Source organism: Heptranchias perlo, chromosome 5 (genome assembly GCF_035084215.1).
Source record: "Heptranchias perlo isolate sHepPer1 chromosome 5, sHepPer1.hap1, whole genome shotgun sequence".
NCBI classification, from domain to species: Eukaryota; Metazoa; Chordata; class Chondrichthyes; order Hexanchiformes; family Hexanchidae; genus Heptranchias; species Heptranchias perlo.
In genome coordinates this window covers 59,159,334-59,177,952 of record NC_090329.1, presented here as the reverse complement: position 1 = coordinate 59,177,952, position 18,619 = coordinate 59,159,334, and the positions used below count along the sequence as shown (strand labels likewise).

Below are 18,619 nucleotides of genomic sequence, written 5' to 3'. Positions count from 1 at the left end.
GAGCATGCCAGGAGCAGCACCAGGCGTACCGAAAAATGAGGTGCTAACCTGGTGAAGCTACAAATCTGGACGACATGCATGCTAAACAGCAGAAGCAATATGCTATAGGCAGAGCTAAGCGATTCTACAACCAACGGATCAGATCAAAGCTCTGCAGTCCTGCCACATCCAGTCGTGAATGGTGGTGGACAATTAAACAACTAACGGGAGGAGGAGGCTCTGCAAACATCTCCATCCTCAGTGATGGCAGAGTCCAGCACGTGAGTGCAAAAGACAAGGCTGAAGCGTTTGCAACCATCTTCAGCCAGAAGTGCCGAGTGGATGATCCATCTCGGCCTCCTCCCGATATCCCCACCATCACGGAAGCCAGTCTTCAGCCAATTCGATTCATTCCACGTGATATCAAGAAACGGCCAAGTGCACTGGATACAGCAAAAGCTATGGGCCCCGACAACATCCCGGCTGTAGTGCTGAAGACTTATGCTCCAGAACTAGCTACGCCTCGAGCCAAGCTGTTCCAATACAGCTACAACACTGGCATCTACCCGACAATGTGGAAAATTGCCCAGGTATGTCCTGTCCACAAAAGGTAGAACAAATTCAATCCGGCCAATTATCGCCCCATCAGTCCACTCTCAATCATCAGCAAAGTGATGGAAGGTGTCGTCGACAGTGCTATCAAGCGGCACTTACTCACCAATAACTTGCTCACCGATGCTCAGTTTGGGTTCCGCCAGGACCACTCGGCTCCAGACCTCATTACAGCCTTGGTCCAAACATGGACAAAAGAGCTGAATTCCAGAGGTGAGGTGAGAGTGACTGCCTTTGACATTAAGGCAGCATTTGACCGAGTGTGGCACCAAGGAGCCCTAGTAAAATTGAAGTCAATGGGAATCAGGGGGAAAACTCTCCAGTGGCTAGCAGTCATACCTAGCACAAAGGAAGATGGTAGTGGTTGTTGGAGGCCAATCATCTCAGCCCCAGGACATTGCTGCAGGAGTTCCTCAGGGCAGTATCCTAGGCCCAACCATCTTCAGCTGCTTCATCAGTGACCTTCCCTCCATCATAAGGTCAGAAATGGGGATCTTCGCTGATGATTGCACAGTGTTCAGTTCCATTCGCAACCTCTCAGGTAATGAAGCAGCCCATGCCCGCATGCAGCAAGACCTGGACAACATCCAGGCTTGGGCTGATAAGTGGCAAGTAACATTCGCGCCAGACAAGTGCCAGACAAATGACCATCTCCAACAAGAGAGAGTCTAACCATCTCCCCTTGACATTCAATGGCATTACCATCGCCAAATCCCCCACCATCAACATCATGGGGGTCACCATTGACCAGAAACTTAACTGGACCAGCCACATAAATACTGTGGCTACAAGAGCAGGTCAGAGGCTGGGCATTCTGCGGCAAGTGACTCACCTCCTGACTCCCCAAAGCCTTTCCACCATCTACAAGGCACAAGTCAGGAGGAGTGTGATGGAATACTCTCCACTTGCCTGGATGAGTGCAGCTCCAACAACACTCAAGAAGCTCGACAACATCCAGGACAAAGCAGCCCGCTTGATTGGCACCCCATCCACCACCCTAAACATTCACTCCCTTCACCACCGGCGCACAGTGGCTACAGTGTGTACCATCCACAGGATGCACTGCAGCAACTCGTCAAGGCTTCTTCGACAGCACCTCCCAAACCCACGACCTCTACCACCTAGAAGGACAAGGGCAGCAGGCACATGGGAACAACACCGCCTGCACATTCCCCTCCAACTCACACACCATCCCGACTTGGAAATATATCGCCGTTCCTTCATCGTCGCTGGGTCAAAATCCTGGAACTCCCTTCCTAACAGCATCGTGGGAGAACCTTCACCACACGGACTGCAGCGGTTCAAGAAGGCGGCTCACCACCACCTTCTCAAGGGCAATTAGGGATGGGCAATAAATGCTGGCCTTGCCAGCAATGTTCACATCCCATGAACGAATAAAAAAAAAGCAGGAAGTTAGTTTAACATTCAACCAAAAGGTGGCACCTCCAACAATGCAGCTCTCCATAAGTACTGCTCTGGAATGTCAGCCTAGAATATGTGTTCGAGTCCATAATGAGTCTTGAACTTAGAATGTTCTGGCCTGTATTTTAACTGGGAGCCAGTTTTGGCAGATGAGTTTAAATTGTCACTTCAAAACTCACCAGTTCCAGAAAAGAGAGAGACCAGGGGTATTTTAACTCCCAGTCTCAGGTACATTTCCATGTAGTATATACAAATTACAGACCTGCTAACTAATCTAATATCCTTTTAGTTGCAGATAACCACAGATCAACTTCCCCCAAATGATCCAGTGAAATTCCAGCAAAATTATTAAATCCCAATTCTGTCTGGTTGCGTTCCACATGCTTTCATGTTTCCAGCAGCAACAGAAATTATGGTGTTCCATAGAGTATTTGATTCCCGATTTATCCTCAAGATCTTTAATTCTTTACCAAATCAGGTATTCATCCAGCTCCCTTCTTATAAAGAATTTAAATACAACATTAACTGTTCTTGATGGAAGGTGCTTTTACGCACTAATTAGTCAGTGGGAGAAGTAGAAATTCTCTAGTGTCACTTGAGGCGTGGCAATTTTTGTCATGACCTCTAGTTACTCAATCATACCTTAAGTTAAATAACCTGCTTACATCTGGAATGTATGTGCTTTTTGGCACTTAAACATCTGGATCATGTCCCTTCTCAAGTTTTTTCAATTGTATAGTAGGAGGACAGGCAACAGAATCAGAGTTTTCTAAATTATTTTTTGCTGGCTGAATTTTTGTGCTCATCAAGGTTAACAGCACAGTTCAGTGTTGGAAAACGTTTGGCACACATGGTCAGCCTCATAAATCCAGGTATAATAGAATCAGATGCTGAGAAAAACACCTTTACATTATGCCAATAACTCCAATCTCCAAAAAGATATACCCCTACTGAAGTAATGGGTTTTTTGCACTTCCCAAAGGTGATCCAAACTTATTTCAAATAGAAACACTGTAGCCAGAGAAGACTTCAATTTCATCAGCTTAGCTTAGATTCAAATCCAAATTTCAAGATGAAACAGTAGTGCTTGAGCTGACAGCACCAAACACTGGGTGTTTTTGTGCTCTGAGTCTATGTCCACTAGGAACTAGGTTAAGACTACTTAAACTCACAAGAGTAGGCCAGAGGCTAGGCACCCTGATGACTGACTCACCTCCCGACCACTCAATGGGAGCGATTTTTGACTGCAGTGTAAATCAGTATGCCCGCCCAAGGGAATCGGCATTAGGCCCCAAGCCATTTTGGTGGCCAGGTCTCATTTACATTAATTTGGCGAGCTGCAAAGGTAAAACGCACTCATTTATAGGCATCTCACTGATCTGAAAGCGAGAAATCTGGCAGGGCAGCCAATTTTGAAGAACCTGCAGCAGCACCTTAAAGAGGAGGGATGGAAGCATCGGGGAGTGAAAGGAATTACCAGTCTTAAGGAACAGGCAAAATTTTTGGTGCATCTACAGCAGCAAGGACATTAATGTGGAAGGCTTTGAGCCTCGAAACCCACAAGGAACTGCAAAATAAAAATGGGGCAAATCCGCTTCCAGATTTCCCTGAGTGCAGCTGAGGATCTTTCTAACGTATGCTCAAAATGGCCACCACCTCACTTCTACCGCCCATGTTTGGCAGGTAGGAGCAGGGACTAATGGTAGCAACATCGGCAGAGTCAAAAATGGGGTTCGGTATCATCTGACCCCGGTTAAAAAATATCCACGAGGCTCCCACCTGTTTCCAGCAAAAGCTCCGGCCACCTGAACTAAGGTCTGTCCGAAAATCAGTACGGGCAGAAACTAAGTGGTAAGTCGACGCTTCAACCAGTTGCCTTATTTTGGTCCCATTATCAGTCACAAATGGGGCAGAATGGGTCTCCATCATCCACAAAGCTCAAGTTAGGAGTGTGATGGAACACTCCCCACTCCCGTGTATGGGTGCAGCCATAACAGTCATGAAACTTGACATCATCTGGAACAAAGTGCCACCTAACTCGATATCCACCCCCTCCACCACCAGCTGAATCTGGTCCACAAAGTAGTCACTAAAGGCAAGTTTTTACTGTAGATTTCATAAAATAAGTGCAGTCAAAGGATAATTTAAAAGTCTTCATGATTCCTAGTCAATTTGCATAGGCATAGCACATAATAATGTTCAACTTTAGAAATGCACAGAACATTTTCCTATCTGTAGTGGCAGGGAATGTCCCTGGCATGGTGATTAGTTTTGAACTGGGCAATAGTTCCATAAAACCTGCAACAACACCTTGCATTTTATACAGCACCTTTAACATAGAAAAACATCCCAAAGTGCTTCACAGCGGCATAATCAAAAAATTGATGCAGAGACAAAGAAAATGATATTAGGAGGGGTAATCAAAAACTTGGGCAAAGAGGCAGGTTTTAAGGAGGATCTTTAAAGAGGCGAAGGGGTTTCGGGAGGCAATTCCAAAGTGTGGGGCCTATGAGGTTGAATGTTGGTTTGAATGGCAGTTATTTTGCTGTCATCTGTGCATATTTGCCTCTCTCTGGGTGCTTATTTACCTCTTCCTTTTTTTTGTTGCACTACATTTACCCAACTGGGTTTCCTCCCAAGCAAGAGCATCAGAGGTAACCTGGTAAGCAACCCAGCACCAGTGCTGTTAAAGGCGCTGATCCTTTCTCAGGAGGTGGTTTCATTGGGTGCTTCTGGCAGCAAAGCACCAGCAATGGCTGCCCGAGGTGGGGCCATTATCTTTGTTTTAACTATAAGCAGGCTGACCGGCCAACTGTATTGGCAACGGATGTGCTTTTCACCATTCTCACTCCACCCCCTCCCAACTTCAGGAAATATCCAGGCCAGAATTAGTGAACATGACATTGTATTAATTGCACATGTGCAGCTGGTCACAAACCTCCTTGAGCACTCTGCATTCACTCATACTACTCCTGGTTACAGTACATTTTTCCACCAAATATCAGACTCCTCATTATAACATTCTACAAATGATCATTAGTTGCACTCCTTTATGCTAAAATTCCATATTTTAAAGCGTCTTTCTACCCATGATTGAACATTAAATCCAGATTTCTGTTTAGCATACCAAGTAGACTGGCACGTTTCCATTTCATTCCAAGAGAGTACAATGACTGCTATCAGTTGCTAATACATAGCAATACATCAACAGATGGACAGGGGTAGGTTAGTTGTTGTGAGGCTTGAAAGAAAGGGCTGAAATCAGGTGTTTCAGCTGATACCTGTATCCTGGCTCAATACCAAAATGGAATTGCATACATCTCTGTAATACACCTCCAGCCATCTGTTTCTCTATATATAACCTGTACAGGCTATACAATTTTTCAGTGTGACAGACAACATTTATTTTCTTAATCACATGACTCGCTCTAGCTGAGGTCTATCATCATTAACCCAGTGTGCTATTATGCTTCTCTACCTCTGATGTGACATAGAAAGTACTGGCTACTTACAGAAGATGGGGAAGGAACTTAAAGAGCAAAAGGAAAACAAACATAGCCAGAAATAATGGATTAAACTGCACACACCAAGGCCAGCAGAATTTTTAAAAAGATGAGAAAGTAGGGAATAAATGTAACCATCTTTTGTTTTATTTTTGTTTTAAATATACCATTTTTAACAAACCAAACATCACCATTCCTGAATTAGAAAAGAACGTGAGTTTGATAATAAAACATTATTTGGCTGAGTATCCCCGCATACTTTCTTTTTTCAACGAAGATACCTCCTGATTCAGGCATCCAATTTTGAATACATTTTTGACAACCTCTTCTTAACCAATGTGTGTGGAATTGCTTCTAGCAGAGGGAAAAAGTCAGAAATGGAGACCGTAAAACAGAAATTAAAATAATTGCTTAGGAGGGAGGAAATTATTGAAATGCTTGTTAATTTAAGAATAATCAAGAACTGGAATGCTTCTCAGAGGAACTTAATTGCAAGTATAAAAACCAAGTTCTCCAAATCTTCTATAAATCATTGTGGAAGACACATTTGAAATTTGTGCACAGACGCCTTAAACACTTTAGATAAGGTCTGTAGAAAAACAACACAGATGATTCCAGGACTTAGGGCTAATTTATGAAGAGAGACTCGTAGAGCTGAACTTAATTTCATCGGAGAAAGGAAGACTGAAAAGGGACACGACTCAGGTCAAGAGACAGGAGAAGTGATTTTCAACTAACGGCCACACATTACTTGCCTGAACAATGGGCGTCCAACAGCTGAAAATCGGGAGAGGGCACCTCGGCCATGCCACTGACATCCAAGGCCTCCCTGATGCAATTTTTAGGCAGGCCTATAAATGGGCGCGCAGCACACCTGTTTCCAGCAATTCCATTGCTTAAAAAATGTAAATCGGGGTCCTACACCACTCAAAAACAGCCAAATAAATATCTAATACAAATCTTGCCAGCCCAGGCAACATCCCCCACTCCTGCCCTCCTCCCACGGGCTAAACTCGATGTGGGAGTCGGCCAATTTCCTGCCACCCTCCAACAACTTGCAAGCTTCAGCAAGGTGCCAGTTTGGTGTCTGCAGCTCACTAGTAGCATTTAAATAAGGCCTGAACCTTACAATGGCCTTAAAGCTGGAAGAAAGAAACTTAGACTTACATCAGTCTGGGCAGATTTCAGACAAAATATCCCAAGGATGAATGGATAGTGTGCGACCCAGTACTCAATCCATTCCCTTTGTCTTCTCCTAGGTAATTTGGCAACTTTCTCTACTGCAATAATAAAAGACGCAGGTGGGAATTAATAGCCAAACTACTTAGCTGTCAACTACCTCTTTTATTCATAATAAAATGTTGTCCTATGTTCAAAAAAAACAAAGATATTTCAGATAATATTGCTCACTTCAAATCTATTATTACACACATACAAAAATCAAGGAGAAAAGCTTCTCCTGCAGCATTGATATTAGAGAAAGTAGAATCAAATTAGAAGAAAGCAACACGTTCATCTGGGCAAAGTAGAGACATTCCAAATGGAAAGAAAAAGATTGCATTTTTAAACAAATAAAAATTCACTTAATGTATTTTCTAATTTTCATCAAGATTGATGCTTTGCTGGTTTAAAAGAAAGTGTGTTTCTTTTATGAATCACAATTCTGTCCAAGTTAGGAAAACCAAGTCTCCCAGAAAAGCCCCAAAGTGCATCACATAAAGTGTATTACTCTGTAGTGCAGTTACTGTTGTTACATGGGCAAATATGGCAGCCATTTTGCACATGGCAAGATCCACAAATAGCAAGTTAAAGTTAAACTAAAAGCAGTGACGAGGCTAAATGTTATGTTAATATACACAATCAAGTTTTATTTTCTCCTTATCATTACATTGTTGTTCAACCTGTGCTATAGCTGAAACTGGGATCATGCCTGGCACATCTCTATGAACCAGCTCATTTTGCCCAAATGTTAAATTCATTATTTTTAAACATAATGCTCACTTATTAACAAAAATCTAGCTTCAAAAGTAGCTTTCATTGTCAAAAGTGGAAAAGGACCAATCACTGGAGTGGCAGCAAATTATTTTCATAAAGTTTCATCACATTTTAGTACTCAGGTTAGCAGTGAAGCCAGCAAAGTGATGCACTCTTGTGTCAGGCACCTGCATGTCACCCATGTTGTTTAAGAGCACCTAAGTGAACCACAATCATCATGATGTACAGTAAATTACAAAGTAAAACATCTAAACCGTTATTTTTAAATAAGTTCAAACTTAAGAAGTGGTAGATACACAGGTACGGGTTACAAATGCAGCTTTTATCATATTTTTGTGAAGTGTTTCTTCAAAGGGTAGCTGAGACAGATTGGATACTAGAGTCTTGAACTGAGAAATTCATCTTGCAATACTACAAAATGAGAAATGTTTCCGTTCATTACGGAATTTAGAAATGCTAAGGCACTCTTGTACGTTCTGTTGTCACTGGGTTTAATATTCCAACTGAATATCTTGCAGTCATCAACAGTGCAACTCAGTACGAGATCTCCACTATAAAACTGCTCAGCCAGGAAGGATCTGAAAATAACTAGGCTCCTTACAATTGTAAATCAAATTTACAACATGACAAGGGAGTCATTACTCTAAGCATCTAATGAATAAAAACCATTAACCCATAACCATTGCATTGGATTGTTCTCAGACAAAAAAAAGCAACAAAATGTCTGAAAAGAACAAGAGTCTAAATAAGGGACATCCTCATCACATTTGCCAGAATATTTTCCGACATCATTAAATATTTTGTTGCTCGGACTTATTTTTACACACTACCTGTAGGTACTAAATATTCAAAAGCAATTCACATCTAAATATTACTAAGGAAGGACTGTTCACTGAACAAAGATATACTGTTAACACTATTCGAACAGGAATAACATCAATTGGAATAATATGATTTTGCTTTTTCAATTTGAATGCACATTAAGCTGGTGCACAGCACAATTGTCACAAAATATTTTCCCATAACACAGATCAAGAGCTAAAGATCTTACATCTTCAAAATTATTTTTGCTAGTCCAAGCCATCATAAAGCTTTTGTAGTGAAGTGTGCATTTTCTCATAGGCCTGGCCTCCTCTCTTCAAATTTCTGGCAACTAAACACAGCCAGAAAGTAGGGGCAAAAAGCAAAGGTTGTTGGTGGGAGTCCTAAAACTGTAATTCTTAAATTCTCCTTCATGCCAAATCTAGAATGTTTAGAAAAACAAAATCTGTTCTGGAAAGAGAGAAGTAAAGACGTAAGAAGTAAATATACAAACTTGCATTGCTGCCATTTTGATTTAATGTTATTTTTACAAGTTTATTTTGTTTGACAATTGATTTAGGGAGCCATCCTTCCCTGAACTTTCAATGGGTGTTCCTCACGATGATGGACTCAGCCAGCCCATCTAAAATAAGACCCTTACACCATTGCACTGGGTGATGTATCACCATGGGGTTGGGATTTGCCCTATCCTACATGGGCATCCAATCCACTGGCCTACTTCAAAATAGTGCCCTTTCATGTTCTTTGGGTGGACTACCCCTTCCTGAATTTCTTAGGTTGGTCACCCTATGCCAGAATCCACCCGTCCATTGCTTAATAGGTTCCTCACACCGTTGCATCCAATGTTGTAACCCCCACGTGATCGAACTTCAAATCCACCAGCCTATTACAGGGTACTTGCATTGCTTACCAACATCAGGTGCCTGCTGGTTCACTGCATGTCTTAGGTGACCAGCAGGCACTGCATTGTAGCTTTGATTTTCTGCCAAATTTACCATTTTAATTTAACTACTAGTTTTGTTATTTTGGTTTGTATCAGTTTGAGCAAGCCAATTCCATCCTAATTTTTTCCAATGGTACCCTCCCTGTAAGGGAGGCGTCCAATGATTCCCTAGAGTTAAGCTCTACCCCATCCTGTAATCCACTGGCCTATCGCAAGACAAGAATCTTGCACCACTTGCCAAATGAACATCATCTCTGATTGTTGGTCCCCACATGGTTCGATTTGTATTATTTTCCCTGATTTTACAATTTTAGCTTCATTTTTTGTTTACTGTTGTTATAATTGAAGGGAGTGCATCTTGCAAAATACTGGTTGTGTAGCTTTGATTTTCCATCTATTAAATATGAAGGGTAGAAAATCATGGGCTGTGCACCAGGGATTTCCTGAGATCTGTGCCCTGCGAGCTGGATTCTGAAAATCACCCCACATGCCTTTGAGCATACCTTCGATTTCCCCACCAAAATTCTTTCCCTTCTTCCTATCCCCCATGCAAAGCACTGACGTTCTTTCGAATGAGGAACACTATTTGTTAAATGTTATCTTTTGATGGTGGTGGCTGTGGATCAGTGGCAGTAGTTGTGGGTCAGTGGCTGTGGTGGTGCTTGGTGGCGGATGCAGTTGGTCAGTGGCTGGTGGCTGTGGTGATAGAGTAATAGAAGACATTCTGTTCTTCAAGCAAGGTTCCACAGACAGCAATGTGATAATGACCAGATAATCTGTTTTAGTGATGTTGGCAAAGACACCAGGGAGAGCTCCCCTGCTTTTCTTCTCTGGGACCTTTTACGTCCATCTGAGAGGGCAGGCGGGGCCATTGTTTAACATCTCATTAGAAAGACGGCACCTCTGACAGTGCAGCGCTCCCTCAGTACTGCACTGGAGTGTCATGCTTCAGTGACTTCCATACAGGTTATAGGCTCCTAAACAAAACTGATTGGATCCGGAATTTGTCCACAGTCTTCATTTCCTAAGCCTGACGTAGCTGGTCCATGTAACAGATCTACCATTTCACAAGCCTCCACAGTAGGGGTGTCTAAATTGCAACCCCCGGACTTCAAAGCCCAGCTTAGTCCTATTTGCATTCATATTTCTTATGCAGTGGTTTGTCCTGTTTGAATTTTGTGGGCCTGTGTTCTGTCGCCTCATTGATGGATAAATTTAAGTTAAAACACCAAGATCTGTTAGTATCAGCAAACTTGACATATCTGCAAATTAATGGGAACATGAGCTTAAACATTAGGACCCTGATATTACCAGGGAGGCGGGATGGCAGCGGGGCGGGGGGGGGGGGGGGGGGTGGCGACCGGGTGCGTGGGGACTGGGTGCGTGGGTAACCTGCCCAGTGAAATCGGTCTGTTCCCCACGCGATCACGGGTAAACTGAAGCCACTTACCGTGGCTTCCGGGTTTCCCGTCGTCAACCTGCGCAGCGGGCGGACTGCACACCCACATCACAGGTTGTCAGCTGGAGGAGCCCTATTTAAAGGGGCAGTCCTCCAATACTGCTCCTGTAGCAAACACCCAAAATTACACAATGGAGCAGACCAGGGGAAAGGCTGCTCCCAGATTTACCGATGCCTCACTCCAGGTCCTATTGGATGGGGTGAGGAGGAGGAGGGATATTTTCTACCCAGCAGACGGGAGGAAGTAGCCTGTCTCTGCCACCAAGAAGGCCTGGCTTGAGGTGGCAGAGGAGGTCACCAGCAGAAGCAACATCTCCCGCACATGAATACAATGCAGGAAGCACTGTGTTTGACGGTTTGTCATTTTTTAAATTTATATTTGATTTTTGTTAATGGCACATTAAATATTATTATTGTCACCACTACTGTCACGTCTTGGCCATTCTTGACTGGCTTGTGTAATAAGTCCCTTTCATGAAGTTCACCATGAACACTCACACTTGATGCCATCCATTGGGTCACTCTGCAGTGGGTGTATATGTAGTTGGACGACTATTTTGAGCAGGTGCCCGTGGCGTAGCACTGTGTTGTGGAGCTCCACGTGGCAGAGGTGGGCAGCGTGCCTGGCGAGGCTGGTGATGTTGCTCGTCTTCGGATGAATTGATGAATGCAGTTATGGCGCTCCCCATCCTGACGGTGTGAGTTTGAGGGGGTCCGCAAAGTAGGCAAATGTGTTTGCACAGCAGAGTTTAGGGTATAAATTAAGAATTTTGAATGGAAAGACAAATGTGTTGCAGCCAGAACTTTGTCTGAAGTGACAGGTGCCCTGCTGCAATAAATGACGTTTTCTCCCCACCTGTCAAATAATCCTTTGCATCGCCCACTGGCTGCTGGCTGAAACACATCTGCTCCAACAGGGAGTGTTTCCCACAGCATGGGAAACATGCTGAGGGTCCTTCAAAATTGCACCCCTGCCAAAATCTCCAGTCAATGAGGTCTGTCAAGTACCTCAACTATCTGACTAACTATCTATAGCAGCATCCCGCCGGCTTTAATTGCCAGTGGGAGTCCCCGCATTCGGGAGCTGCGCGCGCACCTGAAAGTGTCACTGGGGAACCCGGAAGTCAGCGGGTTGGAGCCGGGCTCCGAACCTGCTCCGGGATTCCGCCATTTAGGAGCCCACCCTCCTCCAAAATCGGCTCCTAGATGTGGGCCCCAAAACGCCATGGCTTTTAGCTATGCAGCCCACAAGGACAAAAGCTTGGACACCCCACCTCTGTAGTATTTCTCAGCAACTGACCCCTTAAAGATCCTTTAATATACTAGAAACCACAGTGTCAGCCGTGAATCAGTGGTAGCACTCTTGCCTCCAAGTCAGAGGGTTGTGGGTTCAAGTCCCACTCCAGAGACTTGAGCACATAATCCAGACTGACACTCCAGTGCAGTACTGAGGGAGTGCTGCACTGTTGGAGGTGCCGTCTTTCGGAAGAGACGTTAAACCCTGGCTACGTCTGCCTTCACAGGTGGACTTAAAAGATCCCATGGCACTATTTCAAAGAAGAGCAGGGGAGTTCTCCCTGGTGTCCTTGCCAACATTTACCCCTCAGCCAATGTCACTAAAACAGATTATTTGGTCGTTACCACATTGCTGTTTGTGGAACCTTGCTGCGTGCAAATGGGCTGCCACGTTTCCTACATTACAACAGTGATAACACTTCAAAAAAGTACTTAATTGAGCTCCTCACCTCCCACAGCTACTAAATTCCTCCTCAAACCTTTGCCCAACAAGATCTCTCTCTCCCCTCCCCTCCCCATCTAACCCAAGCTTTCCATCAAGGAATAGTCCTGGCCCTGCCATCTAGAAACCCTTGTGAAAGTATCTGAAAGTACCACTTAACCTCCAAGGCAGTATGTATTTGGTTATTCTTCTATATTATATATATTGAATATTATCTGAGAATGCATATAAACTTAATAAAATTATCTTTAAACAGAAAACAAAATTCTCTTTTTTTTTGGTTTTACTTTCCTCTTAATCCTCCTTAGAACTCTTCTAAAGTCTTCTACCTACATATCAAAGGGTAAGACTAAAATTAACTTGATTTCAAATCCAACTGTGATCACTAGAAACCAAGCTTTCACCCATTTTAAGGTTATAAGTGACTTCAGGCAGTGTGCTAAATGCTAACTCTAATACAGCATCAACCTTAGTATTCCACTTAACATTATGCATTTAAAAGCAATCACCAATTATCCCCATGAAATTATTTGTACTTTCAGCCCTTCCTTCTGGTCTCTCCATTTTACTTCCATTACTGAAATCATCTACGATTACCCCAGTACAATATCTTTGCTCATCCATATTCGAATCACTACCCCTTCCAAATCTAGCTTAATTCATTCCTATTACTTTATGTTTTGCTCCAGCAGCTTACCTCCCCATCTGTTCAAATGCAGACCATCCTTCCTGTTTAAGTTCCTTCTACCCCAGAAAGCCTCCCAATTAAGTGTCTAGAAATGCTACTTTATTCATAATGCTCACTACATCAAATGTAGTTTGATGAAAGATTCAGCATTAATACAGAAACAAGTCACCATCCTGAACTGTGAGCTCCAAAAGATACATAACATAGCACCTACACTGACAACTTTTCAAGCCTCCATTTACAAAAGCATTACGTTAAGAAATTTTGATTCAAACAAGTCTAAAAAAGGGATTCAGTCTCTTTAAAGCTCCTCTATTTTTCAGTAAATAGACAGCTGTTACAGTGTGTATTTGTGTGCTATAGTGCTGAACCATCGGCATTCATTTCTCCACAGTTAATATTGGGTGTATCGGCAATAATTTATTCAAAGCTTCATCAGCACCTATAATTTGGCTGTTGACATCATTTTGACAGTCATTTATTTTAGGAAGGGGGAAGCTTCCCTCCAGAGCCACACTGCACTCAATGAAAACCATCAACCCCCCCACCAAAAAAAAAATAGCAATGATTGCTGGTTTACATACATCTTGTCACAAGCAATCAGCCTGTAGAGTTAACAGAATTGTACACTCAGATGTGCCAATTCCCAGACTGCCCAAGTCAGAACTGATGAGCCAGCTGCACCTTACAGCCCCTGTGCTTCTTAAAGCCATATGCTACAATGGAAAGGCCAACTACATAAATGAGTAAATATTTGCATGGATTCCTCCCCACCAAAAAATATTGGGCACACAGATTTTGAGATTATTTTTAAAAAGCTAATCAATCGTAGCAAGAACAGAACCTACCCACACACAAAGACAAAATGTTCATTAATTCAGTACAGGCTATTTAGGTTAAAGGAAGATTCCTTCATAAAGAGTTCCAGAAACTTGAATCACTGAAACCATTTCTCAAGCATAAGGCAGCAGTAATAGTTTTGCCAGGGCAACTGCTGCAGTCCCTGTGAAGTGATGAATATTATTTAATTTGCATGCTTTATGGTGGCACGAAGAAAGAATGCTTGTTCAACAGCAGGTTCTAAAAGATTGGGCATCACTTCAAGGCAACTGGCATCTGAATAGAGATTTTCTCCCTCCCACCAACAAAAAAAAACAACTTCTACAGCACTGATTATAAATACAAACAATTTCAGGCACGGACATAAGAACTGAGTGCCAGACGAGAGAAGAGAGTAACTGCCCTCAACATCAAGACGGCATTGGACTGAGTATGGCACCAAGAAGCCCTAGCAAACTGGAGGTCAGTGGGAGTCAAAGAAACCCTTCAGTGTCTGGAGTCAAACCTGATACAATTGAAGATGGTGATGGTTGTTAGAGGCCAATCATTGTAGCCCAAGGACATCGCTGCTGGAGTTCTTCAGCGCAGCGCTGTTGGCCAAAACAATCTTCAACTGCTTCATCAATGACCTTGCTTCCAATATAAGGACAGGAGGGGGGCCGTTTGTTGACAATTCTACAGCGTTCAGCTCTATTCACAACACCTCTGATAATGAAGCAGCCATGCCAGCCACTAGCAGGACCTAGGCAAAACCTAGGATTGGGCAGGCAACATTTATGTCACATAAGTGCCAGGCAATCACCATATGCAACAAAAAAAGGTCCAAACACCTCCCCCTGATGTCCAATGGCACAATCAGGAAGGACCCCACCAACATCTTGGGGGTCACCAAGAACCTTCATTGAACCAGCCACATTAACAACCTGACTGCAACAGCAGGGCAGAGGCTGGGTACACTGCAATGAGTGGCTTACCTCCTGACTCCTCAAAGCCTCTCCAACCTCTACAAGGCTCAAGTTAGGAATGTGCCAGAAAATGCAGTACTTGGTGGATGAAAGGCACAATACTCAAGAAACTCAACATTATTCAAGACAAAGCAATTTGCTTGATTGACGCTCTTGCCACTGGACTCAATATCCACTATCAGCACACTATAGCTACAGTCCAGTACTATCTATAGGATGCACTACAGCAACTTGCCAAGCTTACTTCAACAGCAGCTCCCAGCCCTGCAACTTCTATCACCAAGCAGGACAAAAGCAGAAACATCACCTCAAAGTACCCCTTCAAGTCACACACTATCCTGATTCAGACATATTGTTGTTCCTTCACCATTGCTGCCTCAATATCCTAGAATTCCCTTCCTAATACCATTGTGGCGTCACTATTGGGACAAGAACTGCAGTGATTCAAGGAGAAGGTTCACCACTACCTTCTCAGGGCCGTTTGGCATGGCAATAATTGCAACTTTGCCAGTGTCAACCATATTATGGAATTTTTTTTTAAAACTGATAAATGCATTTTTTATTTTTCAGCTTCAGTGCAATCCTGTAAACAGGACACATGTCCGTAAGATGTATATTTTTAATATTATGGTCACACAAAAAAAAAAATCATACTTCCGGTGAAGGCCTACTTCCTAACCAATATTAATATATTGTAAATGCTGAACTGATGAAAAACTTAACTTGGTCTTTGATCTATTTTTAATTTGTCATCAGGCAACCAATCTGGTAACTGAATACACAGAATTTCCAATCTTTTGGCAAGTCTGTGTAGCTGTAATTAAAAGCTTCCAATATCTGTTGTCATGACATAGTACAGCCTACACCAATAGCATGAATGTCTCTTCTCACTGCTAGTTATAAGGACCATTCATGAAAGGAATTTGAACAGTAAAACAATTCCCTGACTGGTGCAAGTCTGCAACACAAGCTTACCCGTAGTTTGGCAGCAAACTAGCAAGTCCACTCAGATGATAAGAATGGATGGTGTGAGAAATAGAAAATTCAGACGAGTGCGGAGAGGGAGGTCAACTAAGGTCAAGCTTAAGGCGCATTATTGACATGTTGCAAAAGGGAACTTTGCCTCGTGTACATCCCATGCTGTACCTGACTTGGAGAGTGCTTCACTTTATCTATTATAATGCTCATGATTGGAACAATTTTTTGTATGCACCCAGCAACAAGATCAAATAGTCTCACATTAAACACAGTATCGGTTAAATGAAATGGAGAGTTTTATCCTACCGATTACCTCAGCAATGTGTTTGAACTCTAACCACAGAAGAGTACTGAGCCCCTAATTACACAAACTATTCCACCACAATCATGGCCCGGCATATTCCTCACTCTACCATTACCGACAAACCAGGGGATCAAACCTGGTTCAATGAGGAGTGTAGAAGAGCATGCCAGGAGCAGCACCAGGCGTACCGAAAAATGAGGTGCCAACCTGGTGAAGCTACAACACAGGACTACATGCATGCTAAACAGCGGAAGCAACATGCCATAGACAGAGCTAAGCGATTCCACAACCAACGGATCAGATCAAAGCTCTGCAGTCCTGCCACATCCAGTCGTGAATGGTGGTGGACAATTAAACAACTAACGGGAGGAGGAGGATCTGCAAACACCCCCATCCTCAATGATGGCGGAGTCCAGCACGTGAGTGCAAAAGACAAGGCTGAAGCGTTTGCAACCATCTTCAGCCAGAAGTGTCGAGTGGATGATCCATCTCGGCCTCCTCCCGATATCCCCACCAATCACGGAAGCCAGTCTTCAGCCAATTCGATTCAGTCCACATGATATCAAGAAACGGCCGAGTGCACTGGATACAGCAAAGGCTATGGGCCCCGATAACAGCCCAGCTGTAGTGCTGAAGACTTGTGCTCCAGAACTATCTGCGCCTCTAGCCAAGCTGTTCTAGTAACAGCTACAACACTGGCATCTACCTGACAATGTGGAAAATTGCCCAGGTATGTCCTGTCCACAAAAAGCAGGACAAATCCAATCCGGCCAATTACCGCCCCATCAGTCTACTCTCAATCATCAGCAAAGTGATGGAAGGTGTCGTCGACAGTGCAATCAAGCGGCACTTACTCACCGATGCTCAGTTTGGGTTCCGCCAGGACCACTCGGCTCCAGACCTCATTACAGCCTTGGTCCAAACATGGACAAAAGAGCTGAATTCCAGAGGTGAGGTGAGAGTGACTGCCCTTGACATCAAGGCAGCGTTTGACCGAGTGTGGCACCAAGGAGCCCTAGTAAAATTGAAGTCAATGGGAATCAGGGGGAAAACTCTCCAGTGGCTGGAGTCATACCTAGCACAAAGGAAGATGGTAGTGGTTGTTGGAGGCCAATCATCTCAGCCCCAGGACATTGCTGCAGGAGTTCCTCAGGGCAGTGTCCGAGGCCCAACCATCTTCAGCTGCTTCATCAATGACCTTCCCTCCATCATAAGGTCAGAAATGGGGATGTTCGCTGATGACTGCACAGTGTTCAGTTCCATTCGCAACCCCTCAAATAATGAAGCAGTCCGAGCCCGTATGCAGCAAGACCTGGACAACATCCAGGCTTGGGCTCATAAGTGGCAAGTAACATTTACACCAGATAAGTGCCAGGCAATGACCATCTCCACACAAGAGAGAGTCTAACCACCTCCCCTTGACATTCAACGGCATTACCATCGCCGAATCCCCCACCATCAACATCCTGGGGATCACCATTGACCAAAAACTTAACTGGACCAGCCATATAAATACTGTGGCTACGAGAGCAGGTCAGAGGCTGGGTATTCTGCGGCGAGTGACTCACCTCCTGACTCCCCAAAGCCTTTCCACCATCTACAAGGCACAAGTCAGGAGTGTGATGGAATACTCTCCACTTGCTTGGATGAGTGCAGCTCCAACAACACTCAAGAAGCTCGACACCATGCAAGATAAAGCAGCCCGCTTGATTGGCACCCCATCCACCACCCTAAACATTCACTCCCTTTACCACCAGCGCACTGTGGCTGCAGTGTGTACCATCCACAGGATGCACTGCAGCAACTCGCCAAGGCTTCTTCGACAGCTCCTCCCAAACCCGCGACCTCTACCACCTAGAAGGACAAGAGCAGCAGGCACATGGGAACAACACCACCTGCACGTTCCCCTCCAAGTCACACACCATCCCGACTTGGAAATATATCGCCGTTCCTTCATCGTCGCTGGGTCAAAATCCTGGAACTCCCTTCCTAACAGCACTGTGGGAGAACCGTCACCACACGGACTGCAGCGATTCAAGGCGGTGGCTCACCACCAGCTTCTCAAGGGCAATTAGGGATGAGCAATAAATGCCCACATCCCGTGAACGAATAAAAAAAAACGCAATACTTTCATTTCATACCTGGTTGACTGTTTCTAATATAGATTTCAATAAAATAAATACCCTTTAATGATAAAAAGTAGACAGCATTTGTTTTGTGGATTCATGTCAATTGGAAACTAATCAATACCCTTCCAAATCAGTTTTTCTGAGGAACCATGATAAAGATTTTTAACCCATCTATACAGATTAGAGCTGAAGGAAGCTGTTTTCATACATTGACTTTCCATGTAAGGGTGGGACACAATCAA

At 43.8% G+C, this 18,619-nt stretch overlaps 1 protein-coding gene across 4 annotated transcripts in view; it reads right to left on the bottom strand.

Moving 5' to 3' along the window:
• msraa (methionine sulfoxide reductase Aa) overlaps positions 1 to 18,619 on the bottom strand; it is a 321,830-nt gene that overhangs the window by 258,131 nt on the left and 45,080 nt on the right. The window contains exon 2 of one of the 4 annotated variants that reach the window (XM_067984456.1): positions 6,684 to 6,796. The exons of the other annotated variants lie outside the window; for them this stretch is intronic. The gene's annotated coding sequence lies outside the window, so the exon portion shown is untranslated. The remainder of the gene's footprint in view (positions 1 to 6,683; positions 6,797 to 18,619) is intronic. 4 annotated transcript variants of the gene reach the window in all.